The sequence below is a fragment of the Trachypithecus francoisi genome, unplaced genomic scaffold (assembly GCF_009764315.1).
Source record: "Trachypithecus francoisi isolate TF-2019V2 unplaced genomic scaffold, Tfra_2.0 Lachesis_group6, whole genome shotgun sequence".
NCBI classification, from domain to species: domain Eukaryota; kingdom Metazoa; phylum Chordata; class Mammalia; order Primates; family Cercopithecidae; genus Trachypithecus; species Trachypithecus francoisi.
Genome location: NW_022681471.1, coordinates 55,472,528 through 55,491,701, shown reverse-complemented (window position 1 = coordinate 55,491,701; position 19,174 = coordinate 55,472,528).

Genomic DNA, 19,174 nt, shown 5'->3' with positions numbered 1-19,174 from the left:
GAACACTTTATTTACTCTGATGTGATTATTAGGCATTGTATTATGGCATGTACCCCATAATTATATAAATCTACTATGTACCCATAAATATTTGAAAAGAAATAAGTTAAAAAATCCAGGGAGAAGAGAAAAACAATAATATAAAAATTAAAGAAAGTCTAAGAGACTAGTGAGATGTCATGAAATAGAACAATATACACATTATGGAAATCTCAGGAACCAAAGAAAGTATCAGAAAGATTATTTAAATAGCTTATGAATCTCAAAAAATCCAAGGAAGAAAATTAACATCCAAATTCAAGAAGTCCTGTGGTTTCAAGCTAGAAGTATTCAAAACAAATCCACATTAAGACATATTATAATGAAATTGTGAAATGTCAAAGACTAAGAAATAAATTTAAAAGTAGCAAGAGATAAATGACTCATCACATACAAAGAAGCCTTCATAATACTATCAGTATATTTCTCAGCAGAAACCTTATGGACACAAGGGAGTGAAATGATATATTCAAAGTGTTTAAAACCTAGTATTGATAGAGGCAAGAGGCAGATGCATTCCTAGGTGCAAAAGGGATGGGTCTCCAGTGAAACACAACCTTCAAGCCAATAACAGCCTGAAGCCTGAAAAACGAGCTGCAGCTCTGGGTAGAATCTATGACCCAGGGTAAAAATTTTCTTGATTTCTTTCAACCAGTCAAAGGGTGCTTTTTCAGGCCCACCCATGGACTAGTTAGCACACACTTCCTCCCACCCATGAACCAGTCAGCATGCACTTTCTCCATTCTGAGCCTATAAAAATCCTGGACTCAGCCACACATCTGGACTACCCACCTGCAGGTAGGAACTACCCACTTTGGGTCTCCTCTATGCTGAGAGCCACTCTGTAGCTCAGTAAAACTCTTCTCTGCCTTGCTCACACTTCAGTTTTCTGCATAACCTCCTTCTTCTTGGATGCAGGAAAAGAACTCTCAACCCACCAAACAGTGGTCATGAAAAGGGTTCTAACATATTCCTGGCTGGCTCACTGAGCTGTGGTTTCCCATTCACCAGACTGTGGGAGTGAAGAGCGAAGATGCTTCTGGGGGCCCAGACCTTGTAATTCCCCAAGTCAGAAGTGTAACACTATAGCCTTCCCAATGGCTTCGGGTGGCTACCCTACATGATGGTAAGTGGCAGCAGGGTTAGGCCAGTCCATGACCCACAAGCCAGAGGTTATGGGACTGAATGAGCTAAAACATACCCCTCCCCATTTGTTGAGCTGTAAGCAGCAGGAGAGAGCTGTAGCACACCACACCCCTGCCATGCCTTAGAGCTTCACAGTTGCTGGCGTCTGAGTTTTCAGGTGGCACTGCATTCCCCTTATCCAGATGCCGGCAACTGCAGTGGAAGCTGCTAGCAGTATGCCTGATCCAGCCACAGTGTTAAACAGAGCTGGTGCCTGTGCCTGCACCTGGAGCTGCCCACCCCACTGCAACACCTGGCATGACTGGCTGTGAGCAGTGGCCAGACCCCACATTCACTTGCTCACACAAACCTCACTGCTCCACACCCGGCTTGCCTTCAGCAGGCATGGAATCTGGAATAGTAGCACAAGTTGAGAACTGCCTGCTGGGCTGAGTTGGTGGAACAAGCCCAGTGGGCACGAGTGAAACTCAAGCAGAGGCAACACCAGCCACAGTGGTTTCTGGCTTGTGAAGTGATTTCCAAAGGATCCTGTGACATTTCATTATATCTGACAAAGTTCTACTTCAAACTGATGGCAAAATACAGACTTTCTCAAATAAATAAGAACTGAGGGAGAACATCACCACTAAACTTGACTTAGACTAAATGCTAAAGAAGTCCTTGAAGTTGAAACGAAACAGTGCTAGACAAAAACACAAAATCATGTAAAAATAAAACTTGTATGTAAAGGTAAATATATAAATGAATACAGAATACTGAAATTTTGGTAGTCATATGTAAATGTCTTTTAATTCTGATGTAGATATTAAAAGACAAAGGTATAAAAACAACTATAACTATAAAACATGTCAATTCATATACAATATAAAAAGATGTAATTTGTAACATCAACAACATAAAGCGGTGAAGTAAAAGAATAGACATTTTGTATGCAATTTTATTTAAACTATTATTAGCTTAAAATTGTAATAACTACAGGGTATTTAATGTAAGTTCTATAGTAACAACAAACAAAGTCTATAAATAATACATAAAAGAAATGAGACACGAATCAAAAGATGACACTAAAAATTTAACAAAACACAATGATAGCAAGATAGATAAAAAGGAACAAAAGAGCTACCAGATAGAAAACAATTAACAAAATGACAGTAGTAAATATTTTGCTATTAATAATTACCTTAAATATAAGTACATTAAATTTTCCAATCAAAATATGTACAGTGGCTGAACACTTTAATAAAAAAGTTTTACTATATTCTGTCAACAAAGACTCATTTTAGATTTTAAAACCTACATTAGCTTAAAGTGAAGGGATATAGAAAATATCTTATGCAAATAGTATCCAAAAGAGAACAGGAGTCACCTTAGTTATATCAGATAAAATACACTTTAAGTCAAAAATTGTCACAAGATTAGAAGAATATTATACAATAACAAATTATATATATACATGTGATATATATAAGATGTACAATAAATGCATTTATATATAGATATAGGCATCCAACATCAAAAGACACTAACATGAAGCAAATATTTACAGGACTCATGGAGAAATAGACAGCAACACAAAATCTTACAAAATTTCAATATCTTGCTTTCAATAATGGACAATACAGACAGGAGGTCAACAAAGTAACAAATAACTTGAAAACACGATAGACCATTTGGACCTAACAGGCATATATAACAGATCATTCCACCTAATAACGGCACAATACGTGTTCTTCTCAAGTGCACAAAAAACATTCTCCAGAATCTTTTATGTTGCAAACTAAGTTTTAACTTAAGACTTTTAATAATTTAAAAATATTGAAATCATGGCAAGTTTATTTTAGGACCATGATACAATGCAATATATACCCGATGAATCTCAAATAGTTTTAGTAGAAATGGCACAAGTTCCTATTTAGGATGCAGCTGTGAATCAATCTGGTACAGGACTTTTCCTAATTGGTGGGCTTTCTATTACTGATTCAATTTTAAAACTCATTATTTGTCTGTTTGGGGTTTCAGTTTCTATCCAATTCAACCTTGGAAGGTTATATGTTTCCAAGAATTTTTCCGGTAGTTCAAGATTTGTAGTTTGTGTGTATAGGAATGTTTATAATAGTCCCTGGGGGTTTTCTGTGTTTCTCTGAGGTCAGTGGTAATGTCCCCTTTCTTATTTATAATCGTGTTTATTTGGATTTTCTCTCTCTCTTTTTTTTTGTAATTAGTCTAGCTCGTGTTCTATCAATCTTATTTATTCTTTCGAAAAACCAACTTTTGGAATCGTTAATCTTTTGTATGTTTTCCTCCTATCTCAATTTCCTTTTGTTCAGCTTGGATTTCTGTTATTTCTTATCTTAATGTTAGTCTTGTGGTTGGTTTGCTTTTGTTTTTGTAGTTTTTTGGGGTGTGATGTTAGATTGTTAAATTCAGATCTTTCTAACGTTTTGATGTGGGCATTCAGGGTTATAAACTTTCCTCTTAACAGTGCTTTAGCTGTGTGCCAGATTCTGGTATGTTGTATCTTTGTTTCCATTAGTTTCTAAACATTCCTTGATTCCTGCCTTAATTTTATTGTTTACCCGAAAATCATTCAGGAGCAGATTCAATTTCCATATAATTATATGGTTTTGTGTGATGTTCTTAGTATTGATTTATATTTGTATTCTGCTAGGTTCCAAGAGTATGGTTGATTTGATTTCTTTTTTGTTGTCTGACTTTTTTGTTTGTTTGTTTGTTTTCGTATGTGCTGAGTTTTTTTATACAACCAATTGTGTGATTCATTTTGGAGTATGTGCTGTGTGTAGATAAGAAAAATGCATACTCTGTTCTTTTGGGTGGAGAGGTCTCTAGATGTCTATTAGGTCCATTTGGTCAAGAGTCAAGATTAGGTCCCAAACATTTTGTTAGTTTTCTGCCTCAATGATTTGTCTAATACAGTCAATAAAATGTTGAAATCTCCCACTATTATTGTGTGAATATCTAAGTCTCTTACTTATTCTCTAAGAATTTGTTTTATGAATCTCAGTGTTCCTGTGTTTGGTGCATATATATTTGTAATCATTAAGTCTTCTTGTTGAACTCAATCCTTTACCTGTATGTGATGATATTGTTGATCTTTTTGTATCATTGTTGATTTAAAGTCTGTTTTGTCTGAATTTAGCATAGCAACTGCTAAGTTTTTGTGTTTTTCATTTGCTTGGTAGATTTTTCTCCATTCCTTCACTTTGTGCCTCTGAATGTCATTGCATGTGAGATGGGCCTCTTGAAGACAGAATATATTTGGGTCTACTTCTTTATCCTACATGCAACTCTGTGCCTTTTACATGAGGTATTTAGCCCATTTATGTTCAAGGTTAATACTGATATATGTGGATTTTATCTTGTCTTTGTTTTGTTAGCTGATTATTATGCAGACTATATTGCCAGTGATCTCTAGCCTTTGCTGGGGAGGTTTCACAATTGTTTGGAGGTAAGAGGACATTCTGATTTTTTAGTTGCCCGAGTTCTTTCACTGGTTCTTTCTCATCTGTGTAAGTTGATGTTCCTTTAATCTTTGAAGCTGCTGTGCTTTTGATGTGGTCTTTCACTTTTATCTTTTTGATGCTTTTAAGGGTTTGATTGTGGTATAAAGTGGGTCCAGTCTATTGGCTTTATTTTTGGAAAATTTCACAGAGCCAATACTCAGCTTATCACTCATTGGCTGCATGCTCTAACCCTGGTGGGCTGTTATTCTACCCCCAGCTTTGCTCTCTGGCCCCTTGAGGTTAGGAGTCTGCTGCAATGGAGGGCTGAGCTAATCTAAGCCCACTATCAATAGCACTCTGATGGAGGGAATACCAGCTAAAACACTTTTTGGAGTGAATTGGCAGCAGGATCTGTGATGTGTATGTGTTGGCTGGGGCAGTATTTAGGCACACACTTGTGTTGATGGTGTGGCAGGGTGCTTATAATATGCCCATAGTGGCAAGGTGGTGGCATGAATGCATGTGCTCATGCTGGGAGTGGTGACGGTGACCAAATTCATGCACACACATACCACTGGGGGGAGGCAGGTTGAGTTCCACTTATGTACTCACACCAGCAGTTCGCTTGGGGGTGACTGTGGTGAGTATATGCCAGCAAAGCAGTGGAGGAGGGTGTAGTTGGGGGAGGCTACATTTGAGTGGTTGTGACATGGTGGTGGCCAGTCTGTTGGAGCTCTTTCATGGATAGGTACTGTCAGCCAAGGTGCTATGAAATTTATAGCACTAAATGCCCACATTAGAAAGCTGGAAAGATATCAAATTGACACCCTAACATTACAACTAAAACAACTAGTGAAGCAAGAGCAAACAAATCTCAGAGCTAGCAAAAGACAAGAAATAACCAAGATCAGAGTGGAACTGAAGAAGATAGAGAGAGGAGAACCCTTCAAAAATTAATGAAACCAGAAGCAGATTTTTTTGAAAAAAAAATAATAAAATAGAATATTAGCTATTAGACTATTTTCTAAAAATAATAAAATAGACTATTAGCTAATAGTCTAAGGTAGACTATTAGCTATTATTGAAAAAGTAAATTGTAGCTAGACTAATAAAGAAGAGAACAGAGAAGAATCAAATAGATACAATAAAATGATAAAGGAGATATCACCATTAAACCTACATAAATACAGACAAACATCAGAGAATACTATAAACAGCTCTACACAAATAAACTAGAAAATGTAGAAGAAAAGGATTAATTCCTGGACACATATATCCTCCCGAGACTGAACCAGGAAGAAGTTGAATTTCTGAATTGACTAATAACAAGTTCTAAAATTAAGGCAGCAATAAATAGTCTACTGACCAAAAGAATCCCAAGACCAGACAGATTTACAGCTGAATTTTATCAGAAGTACAAAGAGGAGCTGGTACCATTTTTTTGTGAAACTATTCCAAACAATTGAAAAGGAGGGAGTCCTCCCTAACTCATTTTATGAGGCCAGCATTACCCTGATACCAAAACCTGGCAAAGGTACAACATAAAAAGAAAGCTTCAGGCCAATATCTCTGATGAACATCAATGCAAGAGTCCTCAATAAAATACTGGCATACCGAATCCATCAGCACATCAAAAAGCTTATAACTAAAGACGAAAACCACAAGATTATCTCAATAGAGGCAGAAAAAAGCCTTTGATAAAATTTAACATCCCTTTATGTTAAAAACTCTCATTAAACTGGGTATTGAAAGCACATACCTCAAAATAATAAGAGCCATTTATGACAAACCCACAGCCAATATCATACTGAATGGACAAATGCAGGAAGCATTCCTCTTGAAAACTGGCACAAGACAAGAATTCTCTTTCTCATCACTCCTATTCAACATAGTATTGGAAGTTCCGGCCAGAACAATCAGGCAAGAGAAAGAAATAAAGGGTATTCACATAAAAAAGAGGAAATCAAATTTTCTTCGTTTGCAGATGACATAATCCTATATCTAGAAAGCTCCCTCATCTCAGTCCAAAAGTTTCTTAAGCTGATGAGCAAATTCAGCAAAGTCCCAGCATTTCTACACATCAACAACAGACAAGCAGAGAGTCAAATCATAAATGAACTCTCATTCACAGTTGCCACAAAGAGAATAAAATACCTAGGAATACAGCTAACAAGAAAAGTAAATGACCTTTTCAAGGAGACCTGCAAACCACTGTTCAAGAAAATCAGAGAGGATACAAGCAAATGGAAAAACATTCCATGATCATGGATAGAAAAAAAATAATTTTGTAAAAATGATTATACTGGCCAAAGTAATTTATAGATTGTCATTTTCATTCAACTAACATTAACATTCTTCACAGAATTAGAAAAAAATTATTTTAAAATTCATGTAGAACCAAAATAGCCCATATAGCAAAGACAATCCTAAGCAAGAAGAACAAAGCTGGAGGCTTCATGCTATGCAACTTCAAACTATAATACAAGGCAACGGTAACCAAAACAGCATGGTACTGGTACAAAACAGACATGTAGAAAAATGGAACAAAGTAGAGAACTCAGAAATAAAACTGCACATATACAACCATCTGATCTTTGACAAACCTGACAAAAACAAGCATTGGGAAAAGCATCCCCTATTTAATAAATTGTGCTGAAAAAACTACCTAGCCATATGCAGAGAATTGAAACTGCACCTTTTTTTGTTTACCTCATGCAAAAATTAACTCAAAATGGATTAAAAACTTAAATGTGAAACCCAGAACTATAAAAACCTAAAAAAAATCTAGGCTATATCAATCAGATCATACAGGCAAAGACTTTATGATAAAAAAAAGTCAAAAGAACTGCAACAAAAGAAAAATTGATAAATGAGACCTAATTAAGCTGAAAAGCTTCTGCACAGCAAAAGTAGCTATTATCAGAGTAAACAGACAACTTACAGAATGGGAGAAAATTTTGACAATCTATCCATCTGACAAAGATCTAATTACAATACATGGGGAAAGTCCTCTCTATTCAATAAGTGGTGCTGGAATAACTGGCTAGCCATATTCAGAAGTTTGAAACTGGACCTTTTACTTACACCATATACAAAAATCAACTCAACATGCACTAAAGCTTAAATGTAAAACCCAAAACTACGAACAACCAGGTAACCAACTTAGGCAATACCATTATGTACACAGAAATGGGCAAAGATTTTATGACCGAGATACTAAGAGCAATCACAACAAAATCAAGAATTAAACAAAAGATATATCTACTTAAACCAAACAGCTTCTGCACACACAGATGAAAAAACCTCTCAACAGAGTAATCAGACAACCTACAAAATAGAAGAAAGTTATTGCAGACTATGCATCCAATAAAGGTCTCATATGCAGAATCTATAAGAAACTTAAACAAATTAGCAGGCAAGAAATGAACAATCACATTTAAAAGTGGACAAAGACTATGAACAGACATTTGTCAAAAGAAGAGATACACACAACAAACAAGCATATGATAAAATGCTCAACATATCTAATCATTAGGGAAATGCAAATCATAATCACAATGTGATACCATCTCACACCAGTCAGAATGACTAGTATTAAAAAGTAAAAAGTAACATGTGCTGGCAAGGTTGCGGAGACAAAGAAATATATATATACACTGTCATGGGAATATAAATTAGTTCAACCATTGTGAAAAACAGAACCCTCATATAATGCTGTTGGGAATGTTAAATGATGTAGCTGCTATAGAAAACTTTCAACAGTTCTTCAAATGATAACACTTATAACTGCTACACAATTAATCAATTGTACTCCTAAGTATATACCCAAGAGAAATTAAAACATATATTCATGGAAAAACTTGTACATGAATATCTACAGCAATAATTGTTCATTAAAGGATATACCACATTTTACTTATCCATTTATCAATGAATAAACATATGAATTGTTAATGTTCATCCATTGATTAATGGATAAGTAAACTGTGATATATCCTTTAATTGAATATTATTCAGTCATTACAAATTAAGTAATTATAACTACTACATGTATAAACCTAGGTAATGTTATGCTAAGTGAAAAAGCCAGACACAAGTAACCATACATTATATCCTCTCAATCACATAAAATGCCAGGAATAGGGAAATACATAAAGACAGAAAGTAGATTAATATTTGCCTATAGGTGGGTGTGGGGGAGGGACGAAAATATAGTAGTAGTAACCAAAGAGCATAGTTTCTTTCTCAGGTGATTAATATGTTCTAAGTTAGGCTGTGCTGATGCTTGTAAATATCTCTAAATATACTAAACACAGTTGAACTGTACAACTTAATTGGGTCAATAATATAATACATAAATTATATCTCAATAAAACTCCTTTAAAATATCATTAAATGGTACACATAGAAATTGCACATTACACTTTTTATAAATATTACCTTCCTGTAAAAAGAACTATTATCTCCTATTGAATTCAAGTTTATTATATGCATACATGTTTGAGGTGTCTGAAAATTTCTCTTAAATACATGAAAAAGTAAAATGTATTGAAGAAAAAATAGAAATAGGTATAAGTACATAACCAGGAAAATAAAAGAAACTGTTCATTTAATTTTTTTTTGAGTGACTTTAGCTCTATTCTTTCCTTTCTATATTTTCTTGGCACCTATTTGTACATATTTATGAGACACAGAGTAATATTTTAATATGTATATAAAATTGGTAGACCAAATTAGGGTAATTAGCACACTCATCACTTCAAAGATTTATAATTGTTTGTTTTGTGAATATTCAAAATCCTCTTTTCTAGCTTTTTAAAAAATATACACTAAATTATTTTTAACTATATTTACCTTACATTCCTATAGAACACCAGAACTTTCTTCTCTCATCTAGCTGTAGCTTTGTATCTATTAACTAACCACTGTCTATCGCCTTCCCTGCCACCATTTTAACTCTCGAATAACCACAATTCTATTGTCTACTTCTTTCGGCGCAATGTTTTTTTTTTTTTAGCTCCCACATGTGAGTAAGAACATGCGCTAATCATTTCTGTGCTTTATATAATTCATTTAACATAATGTCCTTCAGACTCATCCATGTTGCCATGAATAAAATAATATTTTCTTAATAGGTAAATTATATTCCATTTTGTATGCATACTAAAACTACACCATTCATCTGCTGATGAACATTTAGGCTGTCTCTATGTCTTGGCAATTATGAATAAAACTGCCATAAACATGATGGGGCAGATATGTTTTTAATGTACTTATTATAATTCTTTTGAATAAATATCCAGCAGTGGAATTGCTGGATCACATGGAAGTATTATTTTTAGTTTATTGAGAAACCTCCATGCTGCTTTTCATACCTTTATTAATTTACATTTTTACAACAGTGCATAAGAGTTTCCTTTTCTCCATATTCTTGCTAATACTAATTTCTTTTTTTGTCTTTTTGTTGGTCACCATTCTAACTAGACTAAGATGATATTTCATTATGGCTTTAATTTGCATTTTCCTAAAGATTAGAGAAGCTTTAAAAATACATACATACATATGTATGTGTGTGTGTGTATATATATATATATATAGTTGACCATCTGTATGTCTTCTTTTGAGAAATATTTATTCAGATCCTTTGTCTAATGTTAGTCAGATAATGACAATGATTATTATTGTTTGCTGTTGAGTTAAATTCCTTGTATATTCTAGCTATTAGTCTATAGTTAGATAGATCGTTTACAAATGTTTTCTCTCATTCTCAAGGTTTTCCTTCATTTTTTTTTCTTTGCTATACAGAAGATTTTTAGTTCGTTTTTGTCTATTTCTGTTTTGTTTTCTGTTATTTTAAGCATTACTTATAAAATCTTTGCCTATGTTAATGCCCTGAAGGATTACTGTTATATTATCTTCTGATAGTTTCAAAGCTTAAGTCGTTAATGCATTTTGAGTTGATTTTTGTATGTTGTTAGACACAGGGGTCCAGGTTCATTCTCCTCGTGGACATCCAGTTTTCCCAGAAGTATTTGTTAAAGATGGTGTCTTTTGCCCAGTGTAAGCCCTCGGCACCTTTGTAAAAAAAAAAAAAAATCAATTGACTATAAACACGGACTTATTTCTGTGTTCCTATTCTGTTCTATTGGTCTATGTGTCTGTTTTTATACCAATACCATGTTGCTTTTGTTACTATAGCTTTGCAGTAAATTTAAAGTCAGGTACTTTGACACCTCCAGCTTTGTTCTTTTTCTCAGTATTGTTCTTGCTATTTGGAGCATTTTGTGCTTTCACATGAGTTTTTGAAGTTTTTTTTATATTTGAAAATTTTTATTGCTATTTTGGTAAGAATTGCATTTATAGGTAGATTGCTTTGGAAAGTATGGTCAAGTTTACAGTATTAGATTTCAGAATTGGTCAAGTATGGTCAAGATTACAGTATTAGATACACGAATTCAGAAGCATCAGATGTTTTGCTGTTATTTTATGTGTCCTTATCAATTTTTTAATCCTTTTTTGGTAGGTTTCATTGTATAGGTAGTTAATTTCCTTGGTTAATTTATTTTTAGTTTTTTTGTAACTATTATAATTTTTATTTTTTGTATGTCGATTTTATATCCTGTCACTTTACTTAATTCATTTATCAGTTAGTTCTAAGAGTTTTGGGGGGAGTCCATAGGTTTTTCTGCAAAGAGGGACAATTTGACATTCATTATTTTCCCCCAATTGCACTTTTCTTTGTTTTATCTCTTGCCCAATTGCTTCTGCTAGGAATTCCAGTACTATGTTAAATAAGAGTGATGAGAGTGGGCATTCTTTTCGTGTTGCAGTTCTTAGAGAAAAGACTTTTGGTTTTTCCCCATTCAGTGTGATGTTACTTGGGAGTTTGTTATATATGGCCTTTATTGTTTTGAGGTATGTTTTTCTGACTCAATTTGTGGAGAGCTTTTATCCCAAAGGGGTATTGAATTTTATCAAATGGTTTTTGTGTTTATTGAGATGATCATGTTTCTTTTTTTTTTTTTATTTTTCTTTCTCTTGAAGTTATATATCACATTTATCAAGTTACATATATTTAACCATGCTTGTATTTGTGGGAAAATTTCTACATGCTCATGGCATATTATCTTTTTGATGTGTTGTTGAATACAGTTTGCTACTATTTTCTTAACGACTTTTACATCTATGTTCATCAGGGTTATTGGCTTGTAATTTTTTCTTTTCTTTTTTTTTTTTTTTTTTTTTTTTGGTGGTGGGAGGGTTGTATCATACTCCAGTTTTGCTATAAGGGCAATACTGTCCTTGTAATATAAGTTTGAAAGAATTTCCTTGCCTTCAGTTTGTTTAAATACTTTAAGAGTTGATGTTATCTCTTGTTTAAAAGTTTTGTCGAATTGAGCAGTAAAGCCATCTTGTTTTGGGCTTTTCTTTGTTGTTCAACTTTTTATTACTGAATCAATCTTAGTACATGTTTTGGTCTGTTCAGGTTTTCTGTTTTTCTCTGTTTCTTTATTGGTATTTTATATATATCCATGAATTTACCTATTTTCTCTAGGTTTTATAATTTGTTCATGTGTATTTGTTTATAGCATTCACTAGAGATCATTTGTGTTTTTGTAGTGTCAGTTGTAATATCCTCTTTTTCTGATTTTATTTATTGAGGTATTGCCTCTTTTTTATTTAATTATTCTAATGGTTTGATTTTATCTTTTCAAAAAACAATTTTAATTTTGTTGACTTTTTTTTTAATGTATTTTATCTTTTTTTTTTTTTTTTTAGTTTCTCTTCTGTTTACTTGTGTTCTGATGTTTATTTCTTCTTTTTTTTTCTGCTAATTCATGGTTTGGCTTTTTCTTGCTTTACTAGTTCCTCCACATGCATTGTTAAGTTGTTTATTTGAAATCATTACACTTTTAAAAATATAGTTGCTTATTGCTATAAACTTCCCTTTTAGTACTGCTTTTTCTATATCCCGCAGCTTTGGGCATGCCATATTTTCATTATCCTTATTTTTATCATTAATTTTATTTATATTTATCATTATTTTATTGATGAATGGCCCTTCAGGAGCATGCTATTTAGTTTCCTAGTATTTGGGCAGTTTCCAGAGCTTTCTTTGTTGTTGATTTCCAGGTTTTTTTAATTGTGGTCTGAGAGTTATTTGATATTATTTTGAGTTTTTATGGCCGTTTATATTTGTTTTGTGGCTTAACGTATGGTCTATTTTGGAGAATGTTCAATGTTCTGACAATAAGAATGTATTCTACGGGTACTGAAGAAATTTTTTTTGTAAATTTTTATTAGATCCCTTTGGTGTGTATTAGTCTGTTCTCATACTTGTATAAAGAACTTCCCAAGACTGGGTAATTTATAAAGGAAAGAGGTTTAATTGTCTCACAATTCCACATGGCTGGGAGACGTCAGGAAACTTAACAATCATGGTGGAAGGAAAAGGGGAAGCAAGGCACCTTCTACACAAGGTGGCAGGAGGGAAAATCAATACGGGAGGAGCTACCAAACAGTTATAAAACCATCAGATATTGTGAGAACTCACTCACTATCATGAGAACAGCATTGGGAAAACTGCATCCATGATTCAATTACCTCCACCTGGTCTCTTCCTTGACATGTGGGGATTATGGGGATTATAATTCAAGATGAGATGTGAGTGGGGACACAAAGCCTAACCATATCAGGTCTATAATGCAGTTTAAGTGCTATATTTTTTGTTGATTTTCTGTCAAGATGATTTGTCCTATATGAAAGCAGGAAGTTGAAATTCTCAATGATTATTATATCAGGGTCTACCTCTTTAGCATTAAGTATATTGCTTTATATGCCTTAGTGCTCTGGTGTTGAATGCATAAATATTTATAATTTTTATGCCCTCTTGCTGAATTTATCCCTTTATCATTATACAATAACCTTCTGTCTTCTTTTTATGTTTTTTTTTTTTTTTTTTTTTTTACTTGAAGCTTACTTTTTCTGACATAATTATAGCTACTCCTAGCTACTCCTTCATGCTTTTGGTTTTTGTTTGCATAAAATATCTCTGTTTTTTTCACTTAAAAATTATTTTATTTGTCCCTTTCCAGGTAAAGTGAATTTCTGGTAGGCAGCATATAGTTTCGTCTTTTTGTTTTATCCACTCAGCCAGCCTATACACATTTATTTGAGAATTTAAATTATTTATACTTAAGCTTCTTATAGATAGATGAGGACTTACTCTTGTCATTTGCTAATTGTGTTCTGATTGTTTTGTATATTCATTTTCCTATTTTTCCTCTTATTGCTTCTCTTTGCAATTTGGTCCTTTTCTCTACTTATAAGGTTTAATTATTTTGTCTTTCTCATATGTATATCTGCTCTACTACTGAGTTTTATACCTTCTTGTGTTTTTATAATGATAGATATTGTTCTTTTCTTCCAAACTGTAGGAGTTCTTGTAACATTTTTATGGGGCCAATCTAGTGGAGATTAATTTCCTCAGGTTTTGCTTGTCTTTGGAAAACTTTGTCTTTCATTTCTGAAAAAAAGCAAAACAAAACAAAAAAAAGCTTTGCTAGTTATAGTATTCCTGGCTCAAAATTTTTCCCTTTCAGCACTTTGAATATATTATTTTATCTTGTTCTGTAAAGTTTCTGCTGGGAGATATGCTGCTAGTCTGGTGGACATTCCCTCTTATGTGGCTTACTATTCTTTTGCTGTTTTTAGAAATCTCTCTTTGTTTTTGACTTTTGACTATTTGATTCTAATGTGCCTTAGAAAAGACATTTTGGAGTTGAATCTATTTAGAAATATTTGACCTTTCTCTATCATCTATCTGTCTGTCTATCTATCTATCTATCTATCTATCTATCTATCTATCTATCTATCATCTATCCATATTTCAAGACTTAGGAAGTGTTCAACTATTATTTTTTGAAAATTTTATGCCTTTTTCTACCTCTGCTACCACTGCCAACAAGCAACACCTTTGTTTGCTTGATGGTATTCCATATGTCATGTAGGATTTCTTCATTCTCTTTTTCCATTTTCTTTTCTTCTATCTGACCGTATTATTGTAAAAAAAGTGTCTAAAAGTTTAGAAATTCTTCCTTCTGCTTATTTTATAGTTGAATTTTTCTAATGTAGCTTTATTTCATGCATTGATTTTCTTAGTTTCATGATTTGTTTTATTCTCTTTTATGACATCTATCTTTTACTTAAATTTATTCTTCAAATAATGTATTGGTTTTCTAATTTCTTTGTATTGTCTATGTTTGTGTTTTTTTTTTTTAATTTCACTGAGTTTTCCTAAGATAATAATTATTAATTATTTTTATAGCATTTTATCCATTTCTTTTTCTTTGGAGTTTGTTATTAGTTGATAATTATTGTGTTGTTTGGAGGTGTCATGTTTTCTTGCCTTTTGTATTTCTTGTGTCTCTACATCAATATCTTTACATCTGGTGTAACAGTCATTTTTTTTCCAATTTTATGGAGGAAATATTTTGCCTGAAGTTGTATCTACAGTGTCAGTTTGGTAGGGTATTTTGGTTTCAGTTCTGAGTAGGTGCCATAATTTAATCCCCATATAATTTTTGTTTATGGTCTGTAATCAATGTCAGTGGTGTCTATGAGTTTCTCAGTGGCTTAGGCTGTGTATGTTGGTAGAGACAATGGTGAGGCTTTGCTGGAGACAGGGGAACTGAGAAGGCTGGTTCTCAGGCTCCTATGATATACCTGAAAACCAGTTGTACTGGTGAGAGGCTTAAGTCAGACTGGTTATTTTCTTTTTGTGTGTATGTGGTGGGGAGCATGCAGGTTGGGTTGGGCAGTGGCAGAAGAATATCCCAAGTGGACCAATTCTTAGATCCCTGGTTAGGGTGCCTGAACACCGGTTGTTGTGGTGGTGGGCCAGGCAGGCCAGTCATCAGATTCTTGCATAGTGCATGCGGGCACCAGTAGTATTGGTGGCAGCAATCAATATAGGCTGGGTTTGGAATTTCTAAGTGGCAATGGCATGTGTTGGTGCATGGCAGCCTTGCTGTTGAGAAGGCCTGGTTCCTATAGGTGGCAGCAGCCCCAGAGAGGCAGCTCTTAGGCTATAGAAAGCACAAGTTTTGACTTCTTGTTTTCTGAGGGTAACAACCCTGAGGTCTTGGACCATCTGTTTTCTGGGGTGTAGGACATTACGTAGGTTGGATGTCATGAACATAGGCACACTGTCATATTTAGCTAGTGTTGTGATGCTGCCACACTTTTTGTGGATATGGGGTAATATTAGTGTGACCCTGGGGATTTGGAGAGGCAAGGTTTCTTGAACCTGGGGCAAGATATAGTCTGGTGTTGATTCCATTGGGCCAAATGGTGACATGCTGCAGCAGCTAGGATCCTGGGGGTAGGTCAGATCTAGTGAGAATTTTTTATCTGTTATAGTGTAGTTGTGTAGACTTTAGGCAGCTTCTTCTACTAGGCTCAGAGCCTGAGAGGGTCCAGTTATCCTCCTATAGCTAAGATTACATGCATATGTGGTGGGAATAAGGTCTACTGGGAAACAAAATGTTAATTTTAAAATTTAGGAAGTTAAAATGTAAATTATTACTGCACCATTATTTCATTTGTTTTGCAATTATGTTTTCATATTAAAATGTTTAATAAATACGTAGATCACAGTAAATGAGTAGAGAGTAATTTATAGCTTAAAATGCTTATAATAGAAAATAAAAAGGGTTTTAAATCAATAAGCTAAACTAAGAGTCAGCAAAGCTTATCTGTGAAAATCTGTGTAGTTAATCTTTTAGATTTTGTGGGTGAAGTTCCCAGGCCATTACCAATATTAACTGCCAAGCATATGAGTGAAAACTTTTTCAGATGATTCCTGCCTCAGCATCTGACTCACCTTCAGAGAGAAACAAAGATAATCCCTTCCTTTTATGCCCTATTCAAATTTAAAATCCAAAGACTTTGTAACGTAATAAAATGATTATTTTAACCTGTTGTATGTTGGAGTAATTTATTGCTCAGAAATATTAGCTATACCATAAATGTTAAACGTCACTAAACAAAACATATTTTTGATTTATGAAGACTATGGTTAATTCACAATGTAGAATTCATTTCCAATTCTTTTTATAAAAGGTTATCTAAAATATTATATGCAACAAAATTTGGGAAATGCTGAGTTATGAAAATGATATTTTCCCCAATAGCAGGCAAACCACTAAATGTAACAGATAAATTATACTCATTTAAATAGCACACAGAAGCCTAAGTATAACAAGTTAAATAAAACGTTAAAATTAAAACCCACAGAGACAAAAGAAAAATGGAAAATATTTACAAGCCGTCAAAAGTCAAGGATTCTTTTAAAAATTTTTCATTAAGTCTCAGTGGAAACAGCTAAAAAATAAAAGCAAACATCATAGATTAGCATATTTTTCTCGAATGGTAACTGGGCTAGCTAATTAAAAAGTAAAATTAGATGTTGTAGGATGACTGTATTTTTATATTAAAAATAAGTCTTCTATTTAGAAATAAAACTTTACTTTTAGCCGGCGCGGTGGCTCACGCCTGTAATCCCAGCACTTTGGGAGGCCGAGGCGGGCGGATCACAAGGTCAGGAGATCGAGACCATGGTGAAACCCCGTCTCTACTAAAAATACAAAAAAATTAGCCGGGCGCGGTTGCGGGCGCCTGTAGTCCCAGCTACTCAGGAGGCTGAGGCAGGAGAATGGCGTGAACCCGGGAGGCGGAGCTTGCAGTGAGCCGAGATCGCGCCACTGCACTCCAGCCTGGGCGGCAGAGCGAGACTCCGCCTTAAAAAAAAACAAAGAAAAAAAAAAAAAAAACTTTACTTTTAGAACAGCTTTAGGTTCCCAGTGATATTGACAAGAAAAAACAGAGAGCTCCCATATACCTCCTTCCAATATACATGCAGAGTCTCCTCCTCTACTAAAAACGTCACACACAAGAGTGGTATATATGTTACAACCTATGAACCTACATTAACTTATTATTATCACCCAATGCCCATAGTTTACATTAGGATTTAATCACAATTCTGTAAATTGCACAGGTTTTGACAAATTTGTATTAACATGTATCCATTATTTTATCATACAGAATAGTTTCACTGCCCTAAAAATCTTCTTTATTCTGCCTCTGCGTCTCTCCCTCTCCTGTAGCCCCTGGGAAGCATTGATTATTATACTTTCTTCACAGTTTTGCCTTTTTAAGAATGTCATATAGTTGGAATAATGAAGTATGTATCATTTTAGCTTGCTTGAATTCTTTCACTTGTTAATATTTATTTAAAGCTACTCTATATATTTTCATGTGTTGATGTCTATTATTTTTAGTGCTGAATTATATTTCATTGTCTGGATGAATGACTAATTTATTTAGTCATTCACCTACTGTTTTAGTCAAGGTTCTCCAGATATCTATATATCTCTATCTATATAGACATATATATATATATATATATAGAGAGAGAGAGAGAGAGAGAGAGAGAGAGAGAGAGAGAGATAGATAGATAGATAGATAGATAGATTTATCAGAGGAATTGGCTCACTCAATTATTGAAGCTGAGAACTTCCACAATATGCCATCTGGAGCCTGAAGAACTAGAAAAGTAGCTAGCATGGCTCCCAGTCCAAGTCCAAAGGCATCAGAATCAAAGAAACCAATGGTGCAACTCTCAGTTCAAGGCCAAAGGCCAGAGTCCAGAGACTATTGTTGCAAGTCCTGAAGTCCAAAAGCCATAGAACCCGGAGTTCTCAAGTCCAAGGGCAAGAGAGGGAGGGTATATCAACTGGGGGAAGAGACAGGCAGAACTATGCGTGCTTCTTCTGCCTTTCTAGTCCATTCTGGTTGCCAGTTGACGGTATGGTGCTCACTCACATTGAGAGTGAATCTTTCCCACTCAGTACACTGACTTACATGCTTATCTCCTCTGAAAACACACATGGACAGCCCAATCATTGTAATAGAATGCCAAACAACCTGTTTTGTATTTCTTCTTTTTTTTTTTTTTTTTTGGCAGAAGAGTAACAGCCTTAGTACTTACTGAAGCATTGACAAGAGTTAATGCAATGATTGAAAATAGATAATGCTTTATCAGGAATTGATTAAGAGACAATGGTTTTCTGTTTTTATAATTTGAATTAGACATTTGTTCATTTAACAGGAAAGTTTTCTGCTTATAAAGATTAAGTGAGAATTCCTATTTCACTTCTAGAAACATCAAATCAATTAGCCAATGCCATCATTCTGCATAAGTCAGATTGTAATTAATATTTATTTTTCTGCCATAGGATCAACACTGTCACCCAGACTTAAGTGATGTGGCATAATTCTAGCTCACTGCAACCTTAAACTCCTGGGATCAAGCAATGATCCTTCTTCTTGCCTCAGAGTCACTGGGACTGCACATGCACACCACCACATTCGGCTAATATGTATATTTTTTTCCTTTGGAGAGAAGGAGATCACACTTCTATTGCCCAAGCTGGTCTTGACATCTTGGCCTCAAGAGATATTTC